Source organism: Ceratotherium simum, chromosome 8, assembly GCF_057802395.1.
Source record: "Ceratotherium simum simum isolate JZ-2026a chromosome 8, ASM5780239v1, whole genome shotgun sequence".
NCBI classification, from domain to species: Eukaryota; Metazoa; Chordata; class Mammalia; order Perissodactyla; family Rhinocerotidae; genus Ceratotherium; species Ceratotherium simum.
The window spans coordinates 41,979,176-41,985,188 of NC_141907.1; the positions used below are offsets into that span (position 1 = coordinate 41,979,176).

The window sequence follows — 6,013 nt, forward strand, 5'->3', positions numbered from 1 at the left end:
TGTTTTAAGACACCAAATTTATGGTAATTTGTTATAGCAGCCCTAGGAAGCTAACAGAGGGGGCTATGTATTGCTAGGAGTATTCTCCCCAGGAATGGGGTGAACATTCCCAAGGATCCAACACTTTTCTACATGGCTTAGGGATATGGAAAGCATGTTGGGGTGGCAGCCACTTAGACTGCTACATACTTAGGGACAGCAGTTCTGCCCTAGTATAAAAATGTAGTAATTTCCTTTTAATCCATTACTAAGTTAGAATACAGATGTCTTCAGAGATGACTGTTAAACCAAATTTGCAAGGGCCCCAAGGGGTAAAAAGGGCTCAGATAGAATGGCTGAGTGTGTGTGTGTGTGTTGTAGAAGACGTAATACAAGTATAATAACACTTAATGAGGAGTTTGAAAACACTAGGTGATTCATGCATTAACGTGAGTATGCAGGAGCCTAACCATGCAGCGTTCTATTCAAAAAAGGCCACATGACTGACAAAAGCAGTCATAAGCAAGTTATGCAAATCATCTCAACAGATAGCAATGACATATTTAGACCTCACCATCACGCGTGTGCTGTTGCCACGCACTGTGCCAAGAAGCTATTAAAGAAAATTCTTGGAGAGTTTCCACTCTGCTGTTGGTGAAGTCTTTTGTGTCCCAGTGACAAATGCATCAAACACAAAAGTCAAATAAGAGTCACCGGAAAATCATGGTGGAATTTAAGCCCACACCTTCCAAATCACAAATTAGTGATGTAAAAAAAATGTCCCTGGTTAATTGGGATGGACAGAACCTACTGCCACTGTGAGAAGTGTACTAGTCAATCCATCATGTCAAGGAGCGTGGCTCCCTAGAGAAGGGGGGAGAAGTTCTTTTAGGAAGACAGAGGAAGAGGGCAGGAGTGAAGAGAATAGGAATAAAGAGACTATCGTAAAAACCACAAATCTCAAATATGGAGGTCATCTTGTCTACCCTCTACCTGAAGGAGGACTCCCTTTTCTCACCTTCTTTTTAGAATATAATATAAAATAAAACATAGTAATTATATCTATTTAATGAGCAGTTCACTAGGTGCAAAAAACTATGCTGGGTACTCTACATATATTTTCTCATTTAATCTTTAAAATGATCCTATGAGATCAGTGACATAATCCTCATTTTACAGAAGAGTAGATGTGCTGCTAAAGAAACACAAATCCTCTTTGGTATTCATTCATTCATTCGTTCAGCAAACACATACCAGGCACTAAATATACCAAAAACAATCACTTTCAGTGACAGGGAACTCACTGTTCCCAACTCACTGTTGCCAAAAGGCAACCTACTGGATTTTTGGACAACTTTAATTCTTAGAAAGTTTTTCCTTATATTGATTTGAAATGTGTCTCTGGGTAACTAAGCTATAGGTCACTATAGTGTCCTCGCATCACTTGGAATAAAATGAGGTAAGAGGAAATGGTGAATGTAAGCAAGTTACAGGAGACAACCAACATTTTCTGTTTCTGATTTCAGCTCAGTCCAAGTTTTTGTACTCAGCAACTTGTATGGTTTTCATGTTAACCCTTACTTTAGGGGGCTAGTAAATGGTTAAATCCCATTAACCCAGGAAGAACGATGTAGTCTTTCTTCCAAATGGTTTTGAAAAGCCTTTGATATGTTGGAGGCACTGTCAGAGGACAATACATTTGCCACCCACATAAAAGTGAGTCTATGTGGTGCCAGCACATGAATACCAGGAATAGTTACATACCGCCAGGAGGTCCATGAATACTGAGGCAATGAGGAGCACACATTTTAGAGCCTACCTCATCTGTCCTCTCTTGGCAGCATCTTAGAGAGCGGCCTTTTAAGCAATCAGAATCCTAGCAGACCTTCTTTTCTCCACTTTAAGTGAGGAATTCAAATCTAAAAAGGAGACCAGGAAGCCAGGAAGCCAGGAATCACTACTCCAGGAAAATCCACTGTTTATTTACATCACAGAATCCTACTGTCCCCAGTTCTGCAAAGGACCAGGTATTTCAACTGGCGGCTACCCTATCCTGGAACTCCAAGATAAACAAGATAATCTTTGTTAACAGGTTTTCCGTCTAAGCCTTTGGGGGCCTTTCAGGAAATCTGTTTTGCTCAGAGAGTCTTTGGCCCTCAACTTACTACTGTTTCCATCATGATTATATTCCAACTGTAGCATGACCTAAGAAGTCTAACTGTAACCAACATAATAATTGTTTTCTATGATAATATAACAGGAGTTAACGTTTACTGAGCACTTCCTATATACCAGGCACTTTACATGAAACCATCTCAATTATTCTTCACAACAGCACTGAGTTAGGTAAGTATTCCATTTTCCAGATGATGAAACTGAGACAAAGAGATACTAAGTAACTTATTTAGCTTAGAAATTCATGGCAGGACTGGCTCTGAAACCCAGAACTGTCTGATTCTACCCACTATGCCTTCCTTTCAAGAAAATAATATTGGTAATAGCTAACATTGTGCCAGGTACTATTCCAAACTCTTTACTTATTTCAACTCACTTTGTCTTCACAATAAGCCTATTTTATAGCTGAGGTCAAGTGAGGTGGAATAACCATCCTAGGTCACACGGCTAGTACAAGGTTGAGCTGGGTTTTGAATCTAGGCCGTCTGATGCCAGAGACCAGACCACTATTGTAAAGCAGTAGCACTGTTCCACCTAGAACTGAATAAATCAGGCTTGTATTTCCTGGTGAGGCATTGCCCCCTCTCCTGCAGTCAGTCTGACCTACTCACTAGGCATGCCGCCCATCTAGCTTCTGTCACAGGACGCACGGCGGGTGTGAAGTACGCTACTTTAGCATCCCACTTGTGGGAAAAGGTGAACAAGGAAACTGATGGACAGGGAGGTTGAGGTTCTTCCCCAGGATCCCCTAAGCAAGCTAGTAGTAGGTTCAAGGTTATGAACCCCTGGCCTCAATCCACTAGGCTGTTACCTTGCTCTTGAATGATGAAAACCTGCCTTATATTTTCGGGATAAGATGAGACCTGGAGAAGGTCCCAGGGGCCTGGGAACACTCCTGCTCTTAGGCAATGACTCAAGGTCATCGGAGGGCACAGGATATTCCATTGGGGGGGGGGCAATCATATCCAAAGGATCCACAAGTCCCCCTTCCATAGTACAGTACAGGCTCCAAACTGGCTGCCTCCTGCTACCAGTGACTTGGCATGGCAGCTCGCCAGGCTGCGGTGAAGGCTATTTATCTGCCAGACTGGAGCAGACCAAGCTCGGTCTGCCCTGGAGATAGCACGATTGAAAGCAGAAAGGGCTGCCTGCCAAGCCAGATGACAGCAGATAACAACAGGACATTTCCCCCGAAGGTCTGTGGAGGACCACATTTTGTGGGTCTGTTGTGGGATGAGATCCTTGAGGTGGGGAAAGGCAGGAGTGACAGCAGTGGCCGGAAGCTCCTAGACATGGCCTGGGAGGCTGGCGGAGACGAGTCTGCCTGGCCTGTTTAATGACATAGTTTAAGCGTTCTCCTGCCTCCTGCCTGTTTTCTTTCTCCAAACTGTTAAGCTTGGAGTTAATTACTTACAATTAGTAATCATAATGAGAACGATCAGGGGTCCTAACAATTGCAACCACATAAGATCATTTATCTCAGTAGGATCAAACTATCGCCTACAAGCAACCCAGGAAAATGCCTTCAAGAACGATGGACCTAGCCTTTATTTGGCACCCACCCGGCACTAGACATTGGTCGCTCTATGCTCTATGTATGTTACTTCATTTATTTCTCATGACCACTTTGTGTCGTAAGGGATTATCTCCTGTTTTACTGTTGAAGAAACTGAGGGTCAGAGAAGTTGAGTAACTTACTCAAGGGTGTAAATGAAAGAGAGAATACATTTTTCAATCAGGCCTTATTGCCACTTGAACCAAGAGATGGAGTTACCACAGGAAGGGAACCACTGTGGACTTTTTCACTTGTTTGGACAATACTCATGTGCAACTTATCCAACAGACCAATTGCATTCTAGATAACCTGACCCTAAATTCCAGTCTTCGTAATTTTTTTCCTTTCTTATATCTGGGGGTACAGCATCCACAGCTTTGTTCCTTTAATAGCCAGGGGCTCTGATATATAGTGATGAAATGATTTGTTTAATCATAAATTAACTGTACAAAGGTAACCCAGAGGGAATGCAATCTTGTAGCGAGATTTGTGACTTTGAAGACACATTTTTATCTGGAAGATTCAGGATCTCAGAGATCTTTTTCTCTCCTCTGCTGACAAAACTCTGAACCAAGTGAGAACACTAGCGTGGGACAAGCCATAGCCACCACCCAAACACACCCGCTCAGGGGAAAAGAAGAGACACAAGGGTCAGTTACAGAACAATACAAACCTCCAAGGAGTGAGAGAGAAATTGGCAACAAGCACAGGGCAGATTCTCAGTGGTGATAAGGAACAGTCTGAGACAAAAATCTTCTGAGCTTGTTTCCATTTATACTTTTGGAGAATTGACATGCACTTTGAATTTCTGGGAGGATGAATACGAGCATAATTCCTAACAGGTTATTCTCTTGCAAACATATTTGCTAATTGAAATCTCAGAAAAATCGCCAATGAAAAATCCCTCGCAAGTTGATTTCTCTCCCCAAGTTTTCCAGCTCATCCCAGCAGGGAACTAGGTTTGGAGATGGTTTCTTTTCCTTTCTCTAACAACAGCATTGTGTGTAGAGTGTGGCTACTGGGCTGACTAGAACAGAAGTAGTACCGGCTGTGTGATCAGGATTAAGAAAACAAAAATGGATCCTAGAGGTAAAATTACTTCAAGTCAGGTCCTGGCAGAACAATCTCCTTGGTATATTTGCCATCAAAAGAAAAAGAGAGGAAAAAGTGGAGGAGTTCAGAAAAATGAAAAATCAGACCTGAACTTACATTCTTGTTAAGCACTGAGGAAATAATCTTTACTTTAACTGAAGCTCAGCACGCAGCCAGTCCAGGTCTGAATATGAACAATTCTAGTCCAGACTGCAAAGTGATTTTAAAAAGTGTCCAACCAAGAACAAAGAAAACAGTAGACTTTTTTTAGAGAAGAAAGAGGGAGGAGAGAACTGGAGTGGAGGGCTTCTGAGGAGGGCAACAGAAGTTACCCATCTAAGTAACAGACTTGGGGAGAAAAACAAAAACTTTAGGAACATCTCACAGGTTTAGATTGAAATTGCCTCTGGTAAGATGAACGCAGAGAGTAAGGCAAAATAAGGCAAATAAGGCAAAAATAAGACAACTCCGAATTCAGTCAGTGCTGGCCTCCCAACCCCCATGAAACGGGCTGAACAGGTCTGTACCTTTGAGTCAAGTTTCAAAAAAGTCTCCACTCCTGGGTTAAAAAAAAAAAAAATCAGATTAACTTCCCAGACAAGCAGAGGCTGGATTAATGATTAGGAGAAACAAAAAGGATTAAATATCTGGCCTGGAAGGACTTTCCTGTACAACCAAAACGTCAAAGGCATCCCTCTACTCTTCCCTCCCAAAAGGGCTTCTCCCTTTGGGACAAACACCCGGGGCTGAGCCATTGAGTTTATATTTTTCATTCAAATTCCTCGTTCAGATCCCTCAGGGGCCAGTGGTCTAAACGCCAAGAGAGAAAAATGGAGGTTTCAGCTCACCTTTTCAAGTATCTGGGGCTCTCAAAGCAGCAGCAGCCTCGAAGCTCTCATGCCTTGCGGATGAATCCCACAGCTCCCTGTGCTGCCTGAGCAGTGAACAGCCTCAACCTCTGTGTACAGGTGCCTAGAGGAAGGAGCAGGAAATGTGTGACCTCACGGAAGCCTGGACTGATAAAACAGTGCTGGGACCTTAGCTATTGAAACAGCCAGTAGGTCCCGCCCACCTGTCATTTACCTGAATACCTGCGAGCAGGTAGGTGGTGTCCCTGGTGGACAAATGAATCAATTAGAGCAATTTACCGGATGGAATTTACTTTCTCTCTTGAGCACAGCACGTGTCCAGCCCCGTGGACAGATCTGAATT

At 42.9% G+C, this 6,013-nt stretch overlaps 1 protein-coding gene across 1 annotated transcript in view; it reads right to left on the reverse strand.

The window, feature by feature from the left end:
• LNX1 (ligand of numb-protein X 1) overlaps positions 1-5,793 on the reverse strand; it is a 115,055-nt gene extending 109,262 nt beyond the window's left edge. Inside the window, exon 1 of the mRNA XM_087434308.1 lies at positions 5,650-5,793. The gene's annotated coding sequence lies outside the window, so the exon portion shown is untranslated. The remainder of the gene's footprint in view (positions 1-5,649) is intronic.
• Positions 5,794-6,013: the final 220 nt, after the last annotated feature.